Source organism: Pseudophryne corroboree, chromosome 4, assembly GCF_028390025.1.
Source record: "Pseudophryne corroboree isolate aPseCor3 chromosome 4, aPseCor3.hap2, whole genome shotgun sequence".
NCBI lineage: Eukaryota > Metazoa > Chordata > Amphibia > Anura > Myobatrachidae > Pseudophryne > Pseudophryne corroboree.
In genome coordinates, this window is record NC_086447.1 from 779,782,919 (window position 1) to 779,808,376 (window position 25,458).

Genomic DNA, 25,458 nt, shown 5'->3' on the forward strand with positions numbered 1-25,458 from the left:
CAATTCTTTCTGGAAGAAAATCGACAGGGCCGAAATTTGAACCTTAATGGACCCCAATTTGAGGCCCATAGACACTCCTGTTTGCAGGAAATGCAGGAAACGACCGAGTTAAAATTTCTTTGTGGGGCCTTCCTGGCCTCACACCACGCAACATATTTTCGCCACATGTGGTGATAATGTTGTGCGGTCACCTCCTTTCTGGCTTTGACCAGGGTAGGAATGACCTCTTCCGGAATGCCTTTTTCCCTTAGGATCCGGCTTTCCACCGCCATGCCGACAAACGCAGCTGCGGTAAGTCTTGGAACAGACATGGTACTTGCTGAAGCAAGTCCCTTCTTAGCGGCAGAGGCCATAAGACCTCTGTAAGCATCTCTTGAAGTTCCGGGTACCAAGTCCTTCTTGGCCAATCCGGAGCCATGAGTATAGTTCTTACTCCTCTACGTCTTATAATTCTCAGCACCTTAGGTATGAGAAGCAGAGGAGGGAACACATACACCGACTGGTACACCCACGGTGTTACCAGAACGTCCACAGCTATTGCCTGAGGGTCTCTTGACCTGGCGCAATACCTGTCCCGTTTTTTGTTCAGACGGGACGCCATCATGTCCACCTTTGGTATTTCCCAACGGTTTACAATCATGTGGAAAAAACTTCCCGATGAAGTTTCCACTGTCCCGGGTGGAGGTCGTGCCTGCTGAGGAAGTCTGCTTCCCAGTTTCCATTCCCGGGATGAAACACTGCTGACAGTGCTATCACATGATTTTCCGCCCAGCGAAAAGTCCTTGCAGTTTTTGCCATTGCCCTCCTGCTTCTTGTGTCGCCCTGTCTGTTTACGTGGGCGACTGCCGTGATGTTTTTCCCACTGGATCAATACCGGCTGACCTTGAAGCAGAGGTCTTGCAAAGCTTAGAGCATTATAAATTTACCCTTAGCTCCAGTATATTTATGTGGAGAAAAGTCTCCAGACTTGATCACACTCCCTGGAAATTTTTTCCTTGTGTGACTGCTCCCCAGCCTCTCGGGCTGGGCTCCGTGGTCACCAGCATCCAATCCTGAATGCCGAATCTGCGGCCCTCTAGAAGATGAGCACTCTATAACCACCACAGGAGAGACACCCTTGTCCTTGGATATAGGGTTATCCGCTGATGCATTTGAAGATGCGATCCGGACCATTTGTCCAGCAGATCCCACTGAAAAGTTCTTGCGTGAAATCTGCCGAATGGAATTGCTTCGTAGGAAGCCACCATTTTTACCAGGATCCTTGTGCAATGATGCACTGTTTTTAGGAGGTTCCTGACTAGCTCGGATAACTCCCTGGCTTTCTCTTCCGGGAGAAACACCTTTTTCTGGACTGTGTCCAGAATCATCCCTAGGCACAGCAGACGTGTCGTCGGGATCAGCTGCGATTTTGGAATATTTAGAATCCACCCGTGCTGTTGTAGCAGTATCCGAGATAGTGCTACTCCGACCTCCAACTGTTCCCTGGACTATGCCCTTATCAGGAGATCGTCCAAGTAAGGGATAATTAAGACGCCTTTTCTTCGAAGAAGAATCATTATTTCGGCCATTACCTTGGTAAAGACCCGGGGTGCCGTGGACAATTCAAACGGCAGCGTCTGAAACCGATAGTGACAGTTCTGCACCACGAACCTGAGGTACCCTTAGTGAGAAGGGCAAATTTGGGACATAGAGGTAAGCATCCCTGATGTCCCGGGACACTATATAGTCCCCTTCTTCCTGGTTCGTTATCACTGCTCTGAGTGACTCCATCTTGATTTGAACCTTTGTAAGTGTTCAAAAAAATTTTTTTAGAATAAGTCTCACCTAGCCTTCTGGCTTCAGTACCACAATATAGTGTGGAATAATACCCCTTTTCTTGTAGTAGGAGGGGTAATTTAATTATCACCTGCTGGAATACAGCTTGTGAATTTTTTTCCCATACTGCCTCCTTGTCGGAGGGAGACCTTGGTAAAGCAGACTTCAGGAGCCTGCGAAGGGGAAACGTCTCGACATTCCAATCTGTACCCCTGGGATACTACTTGTAGGATCCAGGGGTCCTGTACGGTCTCAGCGCCATGCTGAGAACTTGTCAGAAGCGGTGGAACGCTTCTGTTCCTGGGAATGGGCTGCCTGCTGCAGTCTTCTTCCCTTTCCTCTATCCCTGGGCAGATATGATCTTATAGGGACGAAAGGACTGAGGCTGAAAAGACGGTGTCTTTTTCTGCAGAGATGTGACTTAGGGTAAAAACGGCGGATTTTCCAGCAGTTGCCGTGGCCACCAGGTCCGATGGACCGACCCCAAATAACTCCTCTTCCTTTATACGGCAATACACCTTTGTGCCGTTTGGAATCTGCATCACCTGACCACTGTCGTGTCCATAACATCTTCTGGCAGATATGGACATCGCATTTACTCTTGATGCCAGAGTGCAAATATCCCTCTGTGCATCTCGCATATATAGAAATGCATCCTTTAAATGCTCTATAGTCCATAAAATACTGTCCCTGTCAAGGGTATCAATATTTTTAGTCAGGGAATCCGACCAAGCCACCCAGCTCTGCACATCCAGGCTGAGGCGATCGCTGGTCGCAGTATAACACCAGTATGTGTGTATATACTTTTTATGATATTTTCCAGCCTCCTGTCAGCTGGTCCTTGAGGACGGCCCTATCTATAGACGGTACCGCCACTTGTTTTGATAAGCGTGTGAGCGCCTTATCCACCCTAAGGGGTGTTTCCCAACGCGCCCTAACTTCTGGCGGGAAAGGGTATACCGCCCATAATTTTCTATCGGGGGGAACCCACGCATCATCACACACTTTATTTAATTTATCTGATTCAGGAAAAACTACGGTAGTTTTTTCACATCCCACATAATACCCTCTTTTGTGGTACTTGTAGTATCAGAAATATGTAACACCTCCTTCATTGCCTTTAACGTGTGGCCCTAATAAGGAATACGTTTGTTTATTCACCGTCGACACTGGATTCAGTGTCCCTGTCTGTGTCTGTGTCGACCGACTAAAGTAAACGGGCGTTTTAAAAACCCCTGACGGTGTTTTTGAGACGTCTGGACCGGTACTAATTGTTTGTCGGCCGTCTCATGTCGTCAACCGACCTTGCAGCGTGTTGACATTATCACGTAATTTCCTAAATAAGCCATCCATTCCGGTGTCGACTCCCTAGAGAGTGACATCACCATTACAGGCAATTGCTCCGCCTCCACACCAATATCGTCCTCATACATGTCGACACACACGTACCGACACACAGCAGACACACAGGGAATGCTCTTAACGAAGACAGGACCCCACTAGCCCTTTGGGGAGACAGAGGGAGAGTTTGCCAGCACACACCAAAAGCGCTATATATGACAGGGATAGCCTTATAATAAGTGCTCCCTGTATAGCTGCTTTTATAATATAATTTTTGCCACTATTTTGCCCCCCCTCTCTTGTTTTACCCTGTTTCTGTAGTGCAGTGCAGGGGAGAGATCTGGGAGCCGTCCTGACCAGCGGAGCTGTGTAAGGAAAATGGCGCTGTGTGCTGAGATAGGCCCCGCCCCTTTTCCGGCGGGCTCGTCTCCCGCTCTTTAGTGTATTCAGGCAGGGGTTAAATATCTCCATATAGCCCCGGAGGCTATATGTGAGGTATTTTTTAGCCAAATAGGTTTTCATTTGCCTCCCAGGGCGCTCCCCTCCCAGCGCCCTGCACCCTCAGTGACTGCCGTGTGAAGTGTGCTGAGAGGAAAATGGCGCACAGCTGCAGTGCTGTGCGCTACCTTTAGAAGACTGAGGAGTCTTCTGCCGCCGATTCTGGACCTCTTCATGTTTCAGCATCTGCAAGGGGGCCGGCGGCGAGGCTCCGGTGACCATCCAGGCTGTACCTGTGATCGTCCCTCTGGAGCTGATGTCCAGTAGCCAAGAAGCCAATCCATCCTGCACGCAGGTGAGTTCACTTCTTCTCCCCTAAGTCCCTCGTTGCAGTGATCCTGTTGCCAGCAGGACTCACTGTAAAATAAAAAACCTAAGCTAAACTTTCTCTAAGCAGCTCTTTAGGAGAGCCACCTAGATTGCACCCTTCTCGGCCGGGCACAAAAATCTAACTGGCTTGGAGGAGGGTCATAGGGGGATGAGCCAGTGCACACCACCTGATCGGAAAGCTTTACTTTTGTGCCCTGTCTCCTGCGGAGCCGCTATTCCCCATGGTCCTTTCAGGAACCCCAGCATCCACTAGGACGATAGAGAAATTATGGATTTAACTCATACCTCCCAACATGGCCCTCTCCAGGAGGGACACAATGCTCTGCTCCTGGACTTTTCTCTTAATGCATGAATGCCGACACCTGTTTTGAACAGGTTAATGGAGAAGGTGTTTCAGCACAGGTGATGAATAATAAAATAAAAGGGAAGTCCAGGAGCAGAGCATTCTGTCCCTCCTGGAGAGGGTCATGTTGGGAGGTTTGCCATTTGTCTGGGAGTAAATGCTCTCATCCATTACCAGGTTTTCATTCCAACCAGCCAGAACTGGCAGATTATCTGACAGATGATTATAGCTGGGCATACACTATACAGAGTAAAGGCTGTATTTCCCTACTGGATAAAGTCCAGCAGATTACTGTAAATATATTGTATATGTCTAGGCATCTCATGTGAACCCCCGGCTCTAGAAACCCTGGTGTGATCATTATAAATTGTGCAGTTCCTAAATGCCATCCTTCCCCGTCATAGGACTTTGGCATTAGTCAACCCTGTAAAAATAAGATTTTACTTACCGATAAATCTATTTCTCGGAGTCCGTAGTGGATGCTGGGGTTCCTGAAAGGACCATGGGGAATAGCGGCTCCGCAGGAGACAGGGCACAAAAAGTAAAGCTTTTCCGATCAGGTGGTGTGCACTGGCTCCTCCCCCTATGACCCTCCTCCAGACTCCAGTTAGGTACTGTGCCCGGACGAGCGTACACAATAAGGGAGGATTTTGAATCCCGGGTAAGACTCATACCAGCCACACCAATCACACCGTACAACTTGTGATCTAAATCCAGTTAACAGTATGATAACAGCGGAGCCTCTGAAAGATGGCTTCCTTCAACAATAACCCGAATTAGTTAACAATAACTATGTACAATTTATGCAGATAATCCGCACTTGGGATGGGCGCCCAGCATCCACTACGGACTCCGAGAAATAGATTTATCGGTAAGTAAAATCTTATTTTCTCTATCGTCCTAGTGGATGCTGGGGTTCCTGAAAGGACCATGGGGATTATACCAAAGCTCCCAAACGGGCGGGAGAGTGCGGATGACTCTGCAGCACCGAATGAGAGAACTCCAGGTCCTCCTTAGCCAGAGTATCAAATTTGTAAAATTTTACAAACGTGTTCTCCCCTGACCACGTAGCTGCTCGGCAAAGTTGTAATGCCGAGACCCCTCGGGCAGCCGCCCAAGATGAGCCCACCTTCCTTGTGGAGTGGGCCTTTACAGATTTAGGCTGTGGCAAGCCTGCCACAGAATGTGCAAGTTGGATTGTGCTACAGATCCAACGAGCAATCGTCTGCTTAGACGCAGGAGCACCCATCTTGTTGGGTGCATACAATATAAACAACGAGTCAGATTTTCTGACTCCAGCTGTCCTTGCAATATATATTTTTAATGCTCTGACAACGTCCAGTAACTTGGAGTCCTCCAAGTCACTTGTAGCCGCAGGCACTACAATAGGCTGGTTCAGATGAAATGCTGACACCACCTTAGGGAGAAAATGCGGACGAGTCCGCAGTTCTGCCCTGTCCGAATGGAAAATCAGATATGGGCTTTTGTAAGATAAAGCTGCCAATTCTGACACTCTCCTGGCAGAAGCCAGGGCTAGAAGCATGGTCACTTTCCATGTGAGATATTTCAAATCCACCTTTTTTAGTGGTTCAAACCAATGAGATTTTAGGAAGTCCAAAACCACATTTAGATCCCACGGTGCCACTGGAGGCACCACAGGAGGCTGTATATGCAGCACTCCCTTAACAAAGGTCTGGACTTCAGGGACTGAAGCCAATTCTTTTTGAAAGAAAATCGACAGGGCCGAAATTTGAACCTTAATAGATCCCAATTTGAGACCCATTGACAATCCTGATTGCAGGAAATGTAGGAATCGACCCAGTTGAAATTCCTCCGTCGGAGCACTCCGATCTTCGCACCACGCAACATATTTTCGCCAAATTCGGTGATAATGTTGCACGGTTAGTTCCTTCCTTGCTTTAATCAAAGTAGGAATGACTTCTTCCGGCATGCCTCTTTCCTTTAGGATCCGGCGTTCAACCGCCATGCCGTCAAACGCAGCCGCGGTAAGTCTTGAAACAGACAGGGACCCTGCTGAAGCAAGTCCCTCCTTAGAGGTAGAGGCCACGGATCTTCCGTGATCATCTCTTGAAGTTCCGGGTACCAAGTCCTCCTTGGCCAATCCGGAACCACTAGTATCGTTCTTACGCCTCTTTGCCGTATAATTCTCAATACTTTTGGTATGAGAGGCAGAGGAGGAAACACATACACCGACTGGTACACCCAAGGCGTTACCAGCGCGTCCACAGCTATTGCCTGCGGATCTCTTGACCTGGCGCAATACCTGTCCAGTTTTTTGTTGAGGCGAGACGCCATCATGTCCACCATTGGTCTTTCCCAACGGGTTACCAGCAAGTGGAAGACTTCTGGATGAAGTCCCCACTCTCCCGGGTGAAGATCGTGTCTGCTGAGGAAGTCTGCTTCCCAGTTGTCCACTCCCGGGATGAACACTGCTGACAGTGCTATCACATGATTCTCTGCCCAGCGAAGAATCCTTGCAGCTTCTGCCATTGCCCTCCTGCTTCTTGTGCCGCCCTGTCTGTTCACATGGGCGACTGCCGTGATGTTGTCCGACTGGATCAATACCGGTTTTCCCTGAAGCAGAGGTTCTGCCTGGTTTAGAGCATTGTATATTGCTCTTAGTTCCAGAATGTTTATGTGAAGAGACGTTTCCAGGCTCGTCCATACTCCCTGGAAGTTTCTTCCTTGTGTGACTGCTCCCCAGCCTCTCAGGCTGGCGTCCGTGGTCACCAGGATCCAATCCTGTATGCCGAATCTGCGGCCCTCCAATAGATGAGGACTCTGCAACCACCACAGAAGAGACACCCTTGTCCTTGGAGACAGGGTTATCCGTAGGTGCATCTGAAGATGCGACCCTGACCATTTGTCCAACAGATCCCTTTGGAAAATTCTTGCGTGGAATCTGCCGAACGGAATCGCTTCGTAAGAAGCCACCATTTTTCCCAGGACTCTTGTGCATTGATGTACAGACACCTTTCCTGGTTTTAGGAGGTTCCTGACAAGCTCGGATAACTCCTTGGCTTTTTTCCTCCGGGAGAAAAACCTTTTTCTGAACCGTGTCCAGAATCATCCCTAGGAACAGCAGACGAGTTGTCGGCATTAACTGGGATTTTGGAATATTCAGAATCCACCCGTGCTGTTTTAGCACTTCTTGAGACAGTGCTAATCCCATCTCTAGCTGTTCTCTGGACCTCGCCCTTATTAGGAGATCGTCCAAGTATGGGATAATTAATACGCCTTTTCTTCGAAGAAGAATCATCATCTCGGCCATTACCTTTGTAAAGATCCGAGGTGCCGTGGACAATCCGAACGGCAGCGTCTGAAACTGATAGTGACAGTTTTGTACAACGAACCTGAGGTACCCCTGGTGTGAGGGGTAAATTGGAACGTGGAGATACGCATCCTTGATGTCCAAGGATACCATAAAGTCCCCCTCTTCCAGGTTCGCTATCACTGCTCTGAGTGACTCCATTTTGAACTTGAACTTCTTTATGTACAGGTTCAAGGACTTCAGATTTAGAATAGGCCTTACCGAGCCATCCGGCTTCGGTACCACAAAAAGAGTGGAATAATACCCCTTCCCTTGTTGCAGAAGAGGTACCTTGACTATCACCTGCTGAGAGTACAGCTTGTGAATGGCTTCCAACACCGTCTCCCTTTCGGAGGGGGACGTTGGTAAAGCAGACCTCAGGAAACGGCGAGGTGGATCTGTCTCTAATTCCAACCTGTATCCCTGAGATATTATCTGCAGGATCCAGGGATCTACTTGCGAGTGAGCCCACTGCGCGCTGTAATTTTTGAGACGACCGCCCACCGTCCCCGAGTCCGCTTGAGAAGCCCCAGCGTCATGCTGAGGCTTTTGTAGAAGCCGGGGAGGGCTTCTGATCCTGGGAAGGAGCTGCGTGTTGCTGTCTCTTCCCTCGACCTTTGCCTCGTGGCAAATATGAATAGCCCTTTGCTCTCTTATTTTTAAAGGAACGAAAGGGCTGCGGTTGAAAAGTCGGTGCCTTTTTCTGTTGGGAGTGACTTGAGGTAGAAAGGTGGATTTCCCGGCTGTAGCCGTGGCCACCAAATCTGATAGACCGACTCCAAATAACTCCTCCCCCTTATACGGCAAAACTTCCATATGCCGTTTTGAATCCGCATCGCCTGTCCACTGTCGCGTCCATAAAGCTCTTCTGGCCGAAATGGACATAGCACTTACCCGTGATGCCAGTGTGCATATATCCCTCTGTGCATCACGCATATAAAGAAATGCATCCTTTATTTGTTCTAACGACAGTAAAATATTGTCCCTGTCCAGGGTATCAATATTGTCAATCAGGGATTCTGACCAAAACTACCCCCGCACTGCCCATCCAGGCAGTTGCTACAGCTGGTCGTAAGTATAACACCTGCATGTGTGTATATACTTTTTTGGATATTTTCCATCCTCCTATCTGATGGATCTTTAAGTGCGGCCGTCTCAGGAGAGGGTAACGCCACTTGTTTAGATAAGCGTGTTAGCGCCTTGTCCACTCCTAGGAGGTGTTTCCCAGCGCTCCCCTAACCTCTGGCTGGGGAAAGGGTATTAATGCCAATAATTTCTTTGAAATTATCAGCTTTTTATCAGGGGCAACCCACGCTTCATTACACACGTCATTTAGTTCTTCTGATTCAGGAAAAACTATAGGTAGTTTTTTCATACCCCACATAATACCCTGTTTAGTGGTACCTGTAGTATCAGCTAAATGTAACGCCTCCTTCATTGCCAAAATCATATAACGTGTGGCCCTACTGGAAAATACGGTTGATTCGTCACCGTCACCACTGGAGTCATCGCCTGTGTCTGGGTCTGTGTCGACCGACTGAGGCAAAGGGCGTTTCACAGCCCCTGACGGTGTTTGAGTCGCCTGGACAGGCACTAATTGATTGTCCGGCCGTCTCATGTCGTCAAACGACTGCTTTTAGCGTGTTGACACTATCCCGTAGTTCCATAAATAAAGGCATCCATTCTGGTGTCGACCCCCTAGGAGGTGACATCCCCATATTTGGCAATTGCTCCGCCTCCACACCAATATCGTCCTCATACATGTCGACACACACGTACCGACACACAGCAGACACACAGGGAATGCTCCTAATGAAGACAGGACCCACTAGCCCTTTGGGGAGACAGAGGGAGAGTTTGCCAGCACACACCAAAAGCGCTATATATATATATCAGGGATAGCCTTATAATAAGTGCTCCCCTATAGCTGCTTTGTTATATAAAAATATCGCCATAAATTTGCCCCCCCTCTCTGTTTTACCCTGTTTCTGTAGTGCAGTGCAAGGGAGAGACCTGGGAGCCGTCCTGACCAGCGGAGCTGTGAGAGGAAATGGCGCCGTGTGCTGAGGAGATAGGCCCCCGCCCCTTTTCCGGCGGGCTCGTCTCCCGCTATTTTGAGAAATCAGGCAGGGGTTAAATATCTCCATATAGCCTCTAGGGCTATATGTGAGGTATTTTTAGCCTTTATAGGTACTCATTTGCCTCCCAGGGCGCCCCCCTCCCAGCGCCCTGCACCCTCAGTGACTGCCGTGTGAAGTGTGCTGAGAGGAAAATGGCGCACAGCTGCAGTGCTGTGCGCTACCTTTAGAAGACTGCAGGAGTCTTCAGCCGCCCGATTCTGGACCTCTTCTGTCTTCAGCATCTGCAAGGGGGGCCGGCGGCGCGGCTCCGGTGACCATCCAGGCTGTACCTGTGATCGTCCCTCTGGAGCTTGATGTCCAGTAGCCAAGAAGCCAATCCATCCTGCACGCAGGTGAGTTGACTCCTTCTCCCCTCAGTCCCTCGCTGCAGTGATCCTGTTGCCAGCAGGAATCACTGTAACATAAAAAACCTAGCTAAACTTTCTCTAAGCAGCTCTTTAGGAGAGCCACCTAGATTGCACCCTTCTCGGCCGGGCACAAAAATCTAACTGGGGTCTGGAGGAGGGTCATAGGGGGAGGAGCCAGTGCACACCACCTGATCGGAAAAGCTTTACTTTTTGTGCCCTGTCTCCTGCGGAGCCGCTATTCCCCATGGTCCTTTCAGGAACCCCCAGCATCCACTAGGACGATAGAGAAACTCACATATATCGGTGGTCCCTGCTGATCATCTTGCCACTGCTCACGTGTCCATACAGAATAAGATCAGTGAAGCGGCTGTGCATGAGAACAAGCTACTGGCTGGAGGAGCAACCTCCTTATCTTGCTACCTCTACCGTTTTGCTCGTTTTGGCCAAGTCCGAATACTAGTGACACTTGTTTTCCCCATCAAAGAATGGTACTGGTACACTTTTGTATAAACCCTTCTGTCAATGCTGCCTTGCTTACTACAAAGACCATCAATAGTTTGAATTGGTCCTGGACCAACAACCCAGTACACCCCTGCAAGTGTCCGAGAACCACTGACATATAGCCACTACTCACACGAGGAGCTAACCGACCCCAAGCAGCAGGCAACTAAAATCATTCCAGGCTAAATGTGAACAATTCAAATGAAGAGGGGCAGCTGGGTGTGGGTTCATTAGGTCGACATGGAAAAAGGTTGACATGAGGTTTTTTTTAAACTTTTTTTGGTGTCGTTTTATTCTAAAAGTGACGGGGAACCCCAATTAGTGCACCATGACCGCTCGCCATGCTTCGGGGACACAGTGCCGCGCTCGGCACAGATTACCATTCCCAATTGTAGTCCACGTGGATCGTTAAGTATGTCGACCTAATGACCATGTCGACCTAATGACCATGTTGACCAAACGTGGTCAACCTAATGCAGCCTTTTTTCAACTGGTGTGCCGCGTAGTAGTGTGCCGCGACCAGTTGCTGAGTGTGCCGCTGCTCGCCGCCCGCCGCACGGACCCGATCCCTGCCGCCAGTAAGAGCTGTCACCCGCCCGCCGCACGGACCCGCTCACTGCCGCCATTAAGAGCTGTCACTGGCGCCACCCGCCCCCGCTGCACGGACCCGCTCTCACTGTCAGATCTCCGCCCGCCGCCGCCCCGCCTGCCTCACAGACCTGCAGCATCCTGTTCATATCCATTCCGCAGAGTCAGCCGGACCGTGACCTATGACTCACCATAGGTCACGTACGGCTGTCTCTGCGCCCGCCCACTCACACGCTGCTCTGCTTGCTGATCCGAGGTGAGTGTCAGGCACTCCTCACCGCTATATATTATAAGGGGGAACTGGTGTGTGTAATTACTAAGGGGGGGGGGGAGCTGGTAAGGGGGAACTGGTGTGTGGAATTACTAAGGGGGGGGGGGGGGGGGGGGGGGGGGGGGGAGAGCTGGTAAGGGGGAAGCTGGTGTGTGGAATTACTAAGGGGGGGGAGCTGGTAAGGGGGAAGCTGGTGTGTGGAAATTACTAAGGGGGGAGCTGGTTAAGGGGAGCTGGTGTGTGGAATTACTAAGGGGGGGGGGAGCTGGTAAGGGGGGAAGCTGGTGTGTGGAATTACTATTTGGGGCATGTGTGTGGAATTACTAAATCGGGGAGCTGATGTGTGGAAATATGAGGGCATGTATGGGGCATTACTTGGGGGGGGTGGCGGGTGTGTGGCATTACTGGGGGGCAGGTGTGTTGCATTAATATGGGGGGGCAGGTGTGTGGAAATATAATGAGGGTCATGTGTGTGACATTACTATGAGGTGCATGTGTGTATAATTACGCTGGGGGCAGGTGTGTGGAATTACTGGGGGGTGACAGCATTTGTTTTATTACAGTGGGGGCCAATGTGTTTTATTACAGTGGGGGCCAATGTGTTTTATTACAGTGGGGGCCAATGTGTTTTATTACAGTGGGGGCCAATGTGTTTTATTACAGTGGGGGCCAATGTGTTTTATATAAGGCTCTTCTTGCCACTCCAGCGTGTGACCGGGGGCTCCTCTTGCCACTCCAGCGTGTGACCGGGGCTCCTCTTGCCACTCCAGCGTGTGACCGGGGCTCCTCTTGCCACTCCAGCGTGTGACCGGGGCTCCTCTTGCCACTCCAGCGTAGTGACCGGGGCTCCTCTTGCCACTCCAGCGTGTGACCGGGGCTCCTCTTGCCACTCCAGCGTGTGACCGGGGCTCCTCTTGCCAATCCAGCGTGTGACCGGCTCCTCTTGCCACTCCAGCGTGTGACCGGGGCTCCTCTTGCCACTCCAGCGTGTGACCGGGGCTCCCTCTTGCCACTCCAGCCGTGTGACCGGGGCTCCTCTTGCCACTCCAGCGTGTGACCGGGGCTCCTTCTTGCCACTCCAGCGTTGTGACCGGGGCTCCTCTTGCCACTCCAGCGTGGTGACCGGGGCTCCTCTTGCCACTCCAGCGATGTGACCGGGGCTCCTCTTGCCACTCCAGCGTGTGACCGGGGCTCCTCTTGCCACTCCAGCGTGTGACCGGGGCTCCTCTTGCCACTCCAGCGTGTGACCGGGGCTCCTCTTGCCACTCCAGCGTGTGACCGGGGCTCCTCTTGCCACTCCAGCGTGTGACCGGGGCTCCTCTTGCCACTCCAGCGTGTGACCGGGGCTCCTCTTGCCACTCCAGCGTGTGACCGGGGCTCCTCTTGCCACTCCAGCGTGTGACCGGGGCTCCTCTTGCCACTCCAGCGTGTGACCGGGGCTCCTCTTGCCACTCCAGCGTGTGACCGGGGCTCCTCTTGCCACTCCAGCGTGTGACCGGGGCTCCTCTTGCCACTCCAGCGTGTGACCGGGGCTCCTCTTGCCACTCCAGCGTGTGACCGGGGCTCCTCTTGCCACTCCAGCGTGTGACCGGGGCTCCTCTTGCCACTCCAGCGTGTGACCGGGGCTCCTCTTGCCACTCCAGCGTGTGACCGGGGCTCCTCTTGCCACTCCAGCGTGTGACCGGGGCTCCTCTTGCCACTCCAGCGTGTGACCGGGGCTCCTCTTGCCACTCCAGCGTGTGACCGGGGCTCCTCTTGCCACTCCAGCGTGTGACCGGGGCTCCTCTTGCCACTCCAGCGTGTGACCGGGGCTCCTCTTGCCACTCCAGCGTGTGACCGGGGCTCCTCTTGCCACTCCAGCGTGTGACCGGGGCTCCTCTTGCCACTCCAGCGTGTGACCGGGGCTCCTCTTGCCACTCCAGCGTGTGACCGGGGCTCCTCTTGCCACTCCAGCGTGTGACCGGGGCTCCTCTTGCCACTCCAGCGTGTGACCGGGGCTCCTCTTGCCACTCCAGCGTGTGACCGGGGCTCCTCTTGCCACTCCAGCGTGTGACCGGGGCTCCTCTTGCCACTCCAGCGTGTGACCGGGGCTCCTCTTGCCACTCCAGCGTGTGACCGGGGCTCCTCTTGCCACTCCAGCGTGTGACCGGGGCTCCTCTTGCCACTCCAGCGTGTGACCGGGGCTCCTCTTGCCACTCCAGCGTGTGACCGGGGCTCCTCTTGCCACTCCAGCGTGTGACCGGGGCTCCTCTTGCCACTCCAGCGTGTGACCGGGGCTCCTCTTGCCACTCCAGCGTGTGACCGGGGCTCCTCTTGCCACTCCAGCGTGTGACCGGGGCTCCTCTTGCCACTCCAGCGTGTGACCGGGGCTCCTCTTGCCACTCCAGCGTGTGACCGGGGCTCCTCTTGCCACTCCAGCGTGTGACCGGGGCTCCTCTTGCCACTCCAGCGTGTGACCGGGGCTCCTCTTGCCACTCCAGCGTGTGACCGGGGCTCCTCTTGCCACTCCAGCGTGTGACCGGGGCTCCTCTTGCCACTCCAGCGTGTGACCGGGGCTCCTCTTGCCACTCCAGCGTGTGACCGGGGCTCCTCTTGCCACTCCAGCGTGTGACCGGGGCTCCTCTTGCCACTCCAGCGTGTGACCGGGGCTCTTCTTGCCACTCCAGCGTGTGACCGGGGCTCTTCTTGCCACTCCAGCGTGTGACCGGGGCTCTTCTTGCCACTCCAGCGTGTGACCGGGGCTCTTCTTGCCACTCCAGCGTGTGACCGGGGCTCTTCTTGCCACTCCAGCGTGTGACCGGGGCTCTTCTTGCCACTCCAGCGTGTGACCGGGGCTCTTCTTGCCACTCCAGCGTGTGACCGGGGCTCTTCTTGCCACTCCAGCGTGTGACCGGGGCTCTTCTTGCCACTCCAGCGTGTGACCGGGGCTCTTCTTGCCACTCCAGCGTGTGACCGGGGCTCTTCTTGCCACTCCAGCGTGTGACCGGGGCTCTTCTTGCCACTCCAGCGTGTGACCGGGGCTCTTCTTGCCACTCCAGCGTGTGACCGGGGCTCTTCTTGCCACTCCAGCGTGTGACCGGGGCTCTTCTTGCCACTCCAGCGTGTGTCCGGGGCTCTTCTTGCCACTCCAGCGTGTGTCCGAGGCTCTTCTTGCCACTCCAGCGTGTGTCCGAGGCTCTTCTTGCCACTCCCGCTGATATTCTTATGTAAGTAAAACCTATTTATTTCTATTAATTTTAAGAGAAATAATAACAAATATCAACATATATTAAATATATGACGATATTTATTATTATATGTATTATATTTGATTAAAACAACCGATTGTGTGCCTTGGCAATTTTGAAATCTTGTTTAGTGTTCCACGAGTTTAAAAAGGTTGAAAATCACTGACCTAATGTATGCCGACCTAATGACCGCCATCCGGGGCAGCTCTAGACATCTCTCCCATCCAGACCACCAAACATAACAGGTGGCTGTGGGGATCCATTTAGTACAACAATCTCAAGGATCCACAGAGGCAGCAATTCGGGGTGGGGATAGCTCACTTGTAATCCTTTTAACCAATATTTTAGCACAGATCTAAAAAACAAAACCCCATATATAAAACACAAAAAGAAACAGAGAAGGATTGGACTTTAAGTGGCGCACTTAAACATTAAATTGATACATAAAATATAACTTTTATTAGAGTATATTTGTTAAAAAGACCTGTAGCTGTGAAATATTAAAACCAAAAACATAAATTGACAAAACAAAGTGTGATATGTGTGAATAAAAACACACACTGTGCTAACTGTGTAGTGCTACACATATATAATATTATAGGTACTATGACCCTTGAATCAAATTATATGTGTTGTTAGGCTGAGCGCCATTGGGCACTCAGCCTAACGACACATATCATTTGATTCAAGGGTCATAGTACCTATAATATATTATATATGTGTAGCACTACACAGTTAGCACAGTGTGTGTTTTTATTCACACATATCACACTTTGTTTTGTCAATTTATATGTTTTTGGTTTTAATATTTCACAGCTACAGGTCTTTTTAACAAATATACTCTAATAAAAATAAGAATTTACTCACCGGTAATTCTATTTCTCGTAGTCCGTAGTGGATGCTGGGAACTCCGTAAGGACCATGGGGAATAGCGGGCTCCGAAGGAGGCTGGGCACTCTAGAAAGATCTTAGACTACCTGGTGTGCACTGGCTCCTCCCACTATGACCCTCCTCCAAGCCTCAGTTAGGTACTGTGCCCGGACGAGCGTACACAATAAGGAAGGATTTTGAATCCCGGGTAAGACTCATACCAGCCACACCAATCACACCGTACAACTCGTGATATGAAACACAGTTAACAGTATGAAACAATAGAGCCTCTCAACAGATGGCTCAACAATAACCCGATTTAGTTAACAATAACTATGTACAAGTATTGCAGATAAACCGCACTTGGGATGGGCGCCCAGCATCCACTACGGACTACGAGAAATAGAATTACCGGTGAGTAAATTCTTATTTTCTCTGACGTCCTAGTGGATGCTGGGAACTCCGTAAGGACCATGGGGATTATACCAAAGCTCCCAAACGGGCGGGAGAGTGCGGATGACTCTGCAGCACCGAATGAGAGAACTCCAGGTCCTCCTCAGCCAGGGTATCAAATTTGTAGAATTTTGCAAACGTGTTTGCCCCTGACCAAGTAGCTGCTCGGCAAAGTTGTAAAGCCGAGACCCCTCGGGCAGCCGCCCAAGATGAGCCCACCTTCCTTGTGGAATGGGCATTGACAGATTTTGGCTGTGGCAGGCCTGCCACAGTATATGCAAGCTGAATTGTACTACAAATCCAACGAGCAATAGTCTGCTTAGAAGCAGGAGCACCCAGCTTGTTAGGTGCATATAGGATAAACAGCCAGTCAGATTTTCTGACTCTAGCCGTTCTGGAAACATATATTTTCAGTGCCCTGACAACGTCTAGCAACTTGGAGTCCTCCAAGTCCCTAGTAGCCGCAGGCACCACAATAGGCTGGTTCAGGTGAAACGCTGACACCACCTTTGGGAGAAACTGGGGACGAGTCCTCAATTCTGCCCTATCCATATGGAAAATCAAATAAGGGCTTTTACAAGACAAAGCCGCCAACTTTGATACTCGCCTGGCAGAAGCCAAGGCCAATAACATAACCACCTTCCACGTGAGATATTTCAGATACACGGTTTTTAGTGGTTCAAACCAATGTGATTTTAAGAAACTCAACACCACGTTGACATCCCAAGGTGCCACAGGAGGCACAAACGGGGGCTGACTCTGCAGCACTCCTTTTATAAATGTCTGAACTTCAGGTACTGAAGCTAGTTCTTTTTGAAAGAAAATCGACAGAGCCGAGATCTGTACCTTAATGGAACCCAATTTAAGGCCCATAGTCACTCCTGCTTGCAGGAAATGCAGAAATCGACCTAGTTGAAATTCCTCTGTTGGGGCCCTTTCGGCCTCACACCATGCAACATATTTTCGCCATATGCGGTGATAATGAGTTGCTGTAACCTCTTTCCTGGCTTTAGTAAGCATAGGAATGACTTCCTCCGGAATGCCCTTTTCCTTCAGGATCCGGCGTTCAACCGCCATGCCGTCAAACGCAGCCGCGGTAAGTCTTGGAACAGACAGGGCCCCTGCTGCCGCAGGTCCTGTCTGAGTGGCAGAGGCCATGGGTCCTCTGATATAAATTCTTGAAGTTCTGGGTACCAAGCTCTTCTTGGCCATCCACGAGTATCGTTCTTACTCCTCGCCTTCTTATTATTCTCAGTACCTTTGGTATGAGAGGCAGAGGGGAGAACACATAAACCGACTGGTACACCCACGGTGTTACCAGAGCGTCCATAGCTATCGCCTGAGGGTCCCTTGACCCGGTGCAATATCTTTTATAGCTTTTTGTTGAGGCGGGACGCCATCATGTCCACCTGTGGCCTTTCCCAATGGTGTACAATCCTATTGGAAGACTTCTGGAGGAAGTGCCCATTCTCCCGGGTGGAGGTCGTGTCTGTTGAGAAGATCTGCTTCCCAGTTGTCCACTCCGGGAATGAACACTGCTGACAGTGCTAACACATGATTTTCCGCCTATCGGAGAATCCTTGTGGCTTCTGCCATCACCATCCTGCTTCTTGTGCCGCCCTGTTGGTTTACATGGGCGACTGCCGTGATGTTGTCTGATTGGATCAGTACCGGCTGGTTTTGAAGCAGAGGCCTTGCCGGCCTCAGGGCATTGTAAATGGCCCTCAGGTCCAGAATATTTATGTGTAGGGAAATAACCCGACTTGACCAAAGTCCCTGGAAATTTCTTCCCTGTGTGACTGCCTCCCAGCCTCAAAGGCTGGAATCCATGGTCACTAGGACCTAGTCCTGTATGCCGAACCTGCGGCCCTCTTGAAGATGGGCACTCTGCAGCCACCACAGTAGAGATACCCTGGTCCTTGGAGACAGGGTTATCAGCCTATGCATCGGAAGATGCGATCCGGACCACTTGTCCAACAGGTCCCTCTGAAAAGTTCTTGTATGGAACCTGCCTAATGGGATTGCTTCGTAGGAAGCTACCATTTTTCCCAGGACTCGCGTGCAATGATGCACCGCTACCTATTTTGGCTTCAGGAGGTCTCTGACTAGAGATGACAACTCCTTGGCTTTCTCCTCCGGGAGAAACACTATTTATGGTTTATGTCCAGAACCATCCCCAGGAACAGTAGACGTGTCATAGGAACCAGCTGTGACTTTGGACTGTTTAGAATCCAACCATGCTGTTGTAGCACTTTCCAAAATAGTGCTACCCCGACTACCAACTGCTCCTTGGACCTCGCCCTTATAACGAGATTGTCCAAGTACAGGATAATTACAACTCCCTTTTTTCGAAGGAGTATCAACATTTCGGCCATTACCTTGATAAAACACCCTCGGTGCCATGTACAGTCCAAACGGCAGTGTCTGGACTTGGTAATGGTAATCCTGTACCACAAATCTGAGGTACTCCTGGCGAGGATGGTAAATGGGGACATGCAGGTAAGCATCCTTGATGTCCCAGGATACCATGTAATCCCCCTCGTCCAGGCTTGCAATAACCGCCCTGAGCGATTCCATCTTGAACTTGAATTTTTTTATGTATGTGTTCAAGGATTTTAAATATAAAATGGGTCACACCGAACCATGCGGTTTCGGTACCCCAACCCGTGTGGAATAGTAACCCCGTCCTTGTTGAAGTAGGGGCACCTTGAGTATTACCTGCTGGGAATACCGCTTATTAATTGCCTCTAGCACAGCCTCCCTGCCTGAGGGAGTTGTCAGCAAGGCATATTTTAGGAAACGGCTGGGGGGAGACATCTCGAATTCCAGCTTGTACCCCTGAAATACTACTTGAAAGAAACAGGGATCCACCTGTGAGCGAGCCCACTAATTGCTGAAATTTTTGAGACGGCCCCCCACCGTACCTGGCTACACCTGTGGAGCACCCGCGTCATGGTGTGGACTCACAGGAGGCGGGGGAAGAATCTTGATTCTGGGAACAGGCTGACTGGTGCAGCTTTTTCCCTCTACCCTTGTCTCTGTACAGAAAGGAAGCGCCATTTGACCCGATTGCTTTTCTGAAGCCGAAAGGACTGTACCTTTGTCTGTGAGGAAACCTGAGGTAAAATTATTTCTTCCCAGCAGTTGCTGTGGATACGAGGTCCCAGAGACCATCCCCAAATAATTCCTCACCCTTATAAGGCTCTCTATGCGCTTTTTAAGTCAGCATCACCTGTCCAGTGACAGGTCTCTAATACCCTCCTGACAGAATGGACATTACATTTATTTTGGATGCCAGCCGGCAAAATATCCCTCTGTGCATCCCCCATATATAAGACGACGTCTTTAATATGTTTTTATGTTTGCCAACTAGTATCCCTGTTTGACAGGGTCACCGACCACGCTGCAGCAGCACTATCTGCAGGTCTCAGTCTAGTACCTGAGTGTGTAAATACAGACTTCAGGATAGCCTCCTGTTTTTTATCAACAGGTACCTATTAAAGTGGCCGTATCCTAAGACGGCAGTGCCACCTTTTTTGACAAACGTGTGAGCGCCTTATCCACCCTAGGGGATATCTCCCAGCGTAACTTATCCACCTGGCGGGAAAGGGTACGCCATCAGTAACTTTTTATAAATTACCAGTTTCTTAACGGGGGAACCCACGCTTTTCACACACTTCATTTATTCATCTGATGGGGGAACAAAACACTGCCTGTTTTTTCTCCCCAAACCTAAAACCCATTTTTAGAGGTGCTTGGGTTAAAGTCAGAAATGTATAACACATTTTTTATTGCCGGGATCAAGTCACGGATGTTCCTAGTGGAATGTGTATATGTCTCCACCTTGTCGACACTGGAGTCAGACTCCGTGTCGACATCGGTGTCTGCCATCTGAGAGAGCGGGCGTTTTTGAGCCCCTGATGGCCTTTGAGACGCCTGGGCAGGCGCGGGCTGCGAAGCCGGCTGTCCCACAGCTGTTACGTCATCCACCCTTTTATGTAAGGAGTTGACACTGTCGGTTAATACCTTTCACCTATCCATCCACTCTGGTGTCGGCCCCACAGGGGGCGACATCACATATATCGGGCCTCTGTTCCGTCACCATATTAGCCTCCTCATTCAACATGTAGACACAGCCGTACCGACACACCGCAGACACACAGGGAATGCTCTAAACGAGGACAGGACCCACAAAAGCCCTTTGGGGGGACAGAGTGAGAGTATGCCAGCACACACCAGAGCGCTATATAATGCAGGGACTAACTGAGTTATGTCCCCTATAGCTGCTGTTTTTATATATAATGTATACTGCGCCTAAATTTAGTGCCCCCCCTCTCTTTATTAACCCTTTGTAGACTGCAGGGGAGAGCTAGGGAGCTTCCTTCCAGCGGAGCTGTGAGGGAAAATGGCGCCAGTGTGCTGAGGAGATAGGCTCCGCCCCTTTTTTGCGGCCTATTCTCCCGTTTTTTATGGAATTCTGGCAGGGGTATTTACCTCATATATAGCCCCTGGGGTTATATATTGAGGTATTTTAGCCAGCCAAGGTGTTTTTATTGCTGCCTCAGGGCGCCCCCTCCAGCGCCCTGCACCCTCAGTGACCGGAGTGTGAAGTGTGTGAGAGGAGCAATGGCGCACAGCTGCAGTGCTGTGCGCTACCTTGGTGAAGACAGAGTCTTCATGCCGCCGATTTTCCGGACCATCTTCTTGCTTCTGGCTCTGTAAGGGGGACGGCGGCGCGGCTCCGGGACCGAACATCAAGGCTGGGCCTGCTGTCGATCCCTCTGGAGCTAATGGTGTCCAGTAGCCTAAGAAGCCCAATCCGGCTGCAAGCAGGCGAGTTCGCTTCTTCTCCCCTTAGTCCCTCGCTGCAGTGAGCCTGTTGCCAGCAGGTCTCACTGAAAATAAAAAAATCTAAGACTATAACTTTCTAAGAGCTCAGGAGAGCCCCTAGTGTGCATCCAACCTCGGCCGGGCACGAAATCTAACTGAGGCTTGGAGGAGGGTCATAGTGGGAGGAGCCGGTGCACACCAGGTAGTCTAAGATCTTTCTAGAGTGCCCAGCCTCCTTCGGAGCCCGCTATTCCCCATGGTCCTTACGGAGTTCCCAGCATCCACTAGGACGTCAGAGAAAGTTATATTTTATGTATCAATTTAATGTTTAAGTGCGCCACTTCAAGTCAAGTCCTTCTCTGTTTCTTTTTGTGCATAACTATATATTATCAACAATATATTCAGTGGCAGCACCCCCTATATAATTCAAATATCTGATACAGAATATAACTAGGGGTTTCTTTTGTTCTAATTTGGAACTTTTCTATAATATGCTAGTGCAGTAGTATCCCTTTCCCTGTTAACGTACCCATATATAAAACAACTGCCCAGCAAATACTAGTAATGATGGAAGTCCCAGACACCGGAGCATTGCCATTCTGCTACAAGGAGGGAGCGTGTTATATTACATGTGCAGCTGTATTTTATTTCTAACCTGGACAACAATTATATGGCAATATTCGTTATAGATCAATGGCTCTATTGTGCATGCTCGTAACGCAGTCAGGAAATACCGGAGCAGATAAGCCTCTGCCTGAGGAATAGAACAGCTGCAATACATGGTAAACTCAATGCAAATGCAACCTGGGCTTGGCGATGTATCCCAATAATCCGCTTGTTATTAGGTGGGCGTACAGAGCACAGCAGGCAATGGAAGCAATCCTGCAGACAATGCTGCCTAGCAGTGGGAGCTGAGACAGGGGATATCTGGTAACACTTTAGTATGATGGTTAATGTGGCAGCAAACGCTAACATTTGGAAAGATAAAATATGCATATAGCAGGATGAAGGTTTCTCTCTCCTCAGATAGAACACACTGGGGAGGGGGGAGGAGATGTATAAAGCCTGGAGAAGGGATAAAGCAGTGATAAGTGCAAGGTGATAACACACCAGCCAGTCACCTCCTGTCATTTTTCAGATCCATGATGACTGGCTGGTGTGTTACCACCTTCCACTGCTTTATCCCTTCTCCAGGCTTAATACATCCCCCCCAGTGTGGGGACAACTACACACAAGACACGAACAGCCCATACATTTACCTGTAATATAAGAAATAGTGAAAATGAGAAGGCAGAGCAATGCAGGTGTAATAGGAGCTGAGCCTCCTGAGGGAGGATGCAGCCACTATACATCAGTGTTGTAGGGTAGATGGGCCAGCCTAAGGCATCTGCAGCTGCTGTGGAACTGTAAGTCCCAGCATACCCACTTACCTAGAAGGGATACCGGTATTCGCAGACCCGGATAATAACGTTATATAATGAGCCCCATGGAGGAGCTACAGTGTTACAGGAGAGATGGCACAGGCAGGGCTTCATGTAGGATGCCCATCCCCATTCATACCGCTGTGACCGCGCCGCCGCCACCCTACAACACTCGCTTCCCAGCCACAGGTGCACGGGAACTCACCCACCTCTCTGTACAGTAACGAGGACGCCGCTCCCCCAGAACCGTGCGAAAGATCAGCCCGAGCCGCCTCTAACAGCCCGCAGGATCGAGACTCAGGGAAAATGGCGGCTACGGCTCCTTGTCAGGGAGACCTCCCTGTGTCCCTGTGCAAGTGGGAGGAGAGCATAGCGGCGCTGATTGGCTGAACACACACAGGGGCTCCACTGGCGCTGATTGGATCCCTGATTGTGAATGATACGGGGAAAGGGGAGGAGCCAGCCTGCCGGCCGCGGGGCGCCATGACATGTTTGAGGCTGACGTACGGAGTGTCGTAAATTTAACATGGCGCCCGCTCCCGCTGCTGATGTCAGGGACAGTCAGTGTCCTCCTGTTGTGTGCTATGCGGAGCGGGCAGCTGAGCCGGTGTGTATGCCCCTTACTCCGTGCTGGCGTATCTTATTCTTTTCCTGTGATAATGAGCTCACCATTACAGCCCCTTATAGACCACTAGAAGGGCGTGGAACGGTTGGCGTAGTGGCACCACGGTGGCATAGTAATGTTACTACATCTCAGCTCTAGAGGTCATGAGTTCTATTCCTAACCACATGCCCTCTGTGGGGAGTTTGTATGTTCTCGTGTTTGTGTGGGTTTGTGTCAGCTATTTAAAACACATTCTACAATTTATGTAGTGACACCAGTTATATATAGCACTGTATAAAGAGTATTAAGTCATGCACATATATCATACTTGCCTACTTTTGAAAAATAGTTTCAGGGAGATTGTAGCTCACACTTTTTCTGTGCTGCGTTGAGGGGGCGTGTCACATCCCACCCAAGGGTCGTGTCTATCTGCACCAGGGGGCGTATCTATTGTCACTCAGGGGTGTGTCCTGTCACTGGCTGGTGAAAGCTAAAGTACAAAGCGCAGTACATGGGCCCTCATTCCGAGTTGTTCGCTCGCAAGCTGCTTTTAGCAGATTTACTCACGCTAAGCCGCCGCCTACTGGGAGTGAATCTTAGCTTCTTAAAATTGCGAACGACGTATTCGCAATATTGCGATTACACCTCTCTTAGCAGTTTCTGAGTAGCTCCAGACTTACTCGGCATCTGCGATCAGTTCAGTGCTTGTCGTTCCTGGTTTGACGTCACAAACACACCCAGCGTTTGCCCAGACACTCCTCCGTTTCTTCAGCCACTCCCACGTTTTTCCCAGAAATGGTAGCGTTTTTCCGCACACACCCATAAAACGGCCAGTTTCCGCCCAGTAACACCCACTTCCTGTCAATCACACTACGATCACCAGAACGATGAAAAAGCCGTGAGTAAAACTCCAAACTGCATAGCAAATTTACTTGGCGCAGTCGCACTGCGGACATTGCGCATGCGCACTAAGCGGAAAATCGCTGCGATGCGAAAAAAAATACAGAGCGAACAACTCGGAATGACCCCCTAGGTACACACCAACATCACACCTATATTACACAGCATAGCTACACACTGACATCACACCTACATTACACAGCAGGGAGAAATCTTCTTAGCTTAGATATATTTGAAACCTCCTGACTCCATTCCCTGTATACCACCAGGACTGCATCACAGGCCCAAGACCCATATGCTGACAAGAGACAGGGAAGAGACTTTGGAGACATTTACTTAGCAGTGATATGAGCCCCATCAACCAATCATCAGCTCTGTATCATGTTATAGTATGCAAATTATAGATGTTACTTCAGTGCTGATTGGTTGCCATGGGCAACTTCTCCACTGGCTCACTTCTCTGCTCTTATCACTGCTTAGTTAATGTCCCCCTTGGTGCTGAGTGTCCCAGGCATTACCTGCCCCCAGAGAAGGCACTCACTGACAACCATGGATGACTGTCAGTGAGTGCCCTCTCAGAATGCAGTTAATGCCTGTTACACTCAGCAACCAGTCCCCATGGACCCTATGATGCTGTTCTGTTGTTAACTACTATGGTAATCCTTTATGTCCTCTCCCAAGGGCGTAACTAGAACTTTGGGGTCCCATAGCAAAAATCTTGAAAGGGCCCCATGCCATTGTACTACAATGCCCCTTATGGGAGCCGGAGAGAGAGACTGGATGAGGGGAGTGAGAGAAAGACACACACAAAGGGGGTGTCGGGAGAGAGAGGAGCAAGAAAGAGATGGAGAGAAAGGGAGGTCAGGGAGAGAGAGTTTCAAGGAAAAAGAGTGAATGGGGAAAAAAAGAGAAAGGGTGTCAGGGAGAAAGAAAGGGATGGAGGAGATGGCATCAGGGAGAGAGAGGGTATCAGAGAGAAAGAACGGGAGAGGAAGAAGAGAGAGGGAGGGGAGTGAGCGAGAGTGTCAGGGAGGAAGGGAGAAAGAGGGAAGCAAATGAAAGTGAGATAAAGAGAGGGAGAGATAGAGAGTCAGTGAGAGATAGACAGTGTCAGAGAGGAAGAGAGAGTGATAGTGTCAGAGAGAGAGATTGCGGGAGAGAGACAGTAAGTAGAGAGATAAAGTGTGTGAGAGAGAGGCAGTGTCAGGGAGAGAGGGGGCAGTATCAGTGAGAGGGAGAGAGTGTCAGAGAGAGCGTGTCAGAGAGAGACTCTCATGGAGAGAAAGGGAGAGAGTGATAGTGTCAGGGAGAGAGAGATACTGACAGTATCAGGGAGAGAGAGAGAGAGACAGTCTCAGAGAGAGAGAGGGAGAGCGAGGGGCAAGGGAGTGAGTGTCAGAGAGAGGAAAGAGAGAGGGAAGAGTCGGTGGGGGAGGGGGCGCACAAGCAGGAGATACATTACCTGTCCGTTCTGAACACTTGGAGCTGGCCAGGAAGGGCCCCCTCCCCTCTATATCCTCCACGTAGCTGCAGCCTGTGAGGGAGGGGGTGCAATCAGCTAAGGCGGCTGTTCTCACCATGCGTGAGGGTAAAGGGGGGGGAGCAGCGGGCCTTGGAGACAGCCAAGGTTGGATCCAGAACAAAATG

General features: G+C 50.7%; 1 protein-coding gene across 1 annotated transcript in view; it reads right to left on the reverse strand.

Moving 5' to 3' along the window:
- Positions 1-22,338, reverse strand: part of LOC134910367 (uncharacterized) — a 28,569-nt gene extending 6,231 nt beyond the window's left edge. The window contains exon 1 of the mRNA XM_063918307.1: positions 22,317-22,338. The gene's annotated coding sequence lies outside the window, so the exon portion shown is untranslated. The remainder of the gene's footprint in view (positions 1-22,316) is intronic.
- Between the last annotated feature and the right edge of the window lie 3,120 nt (positions 22,339-25,458).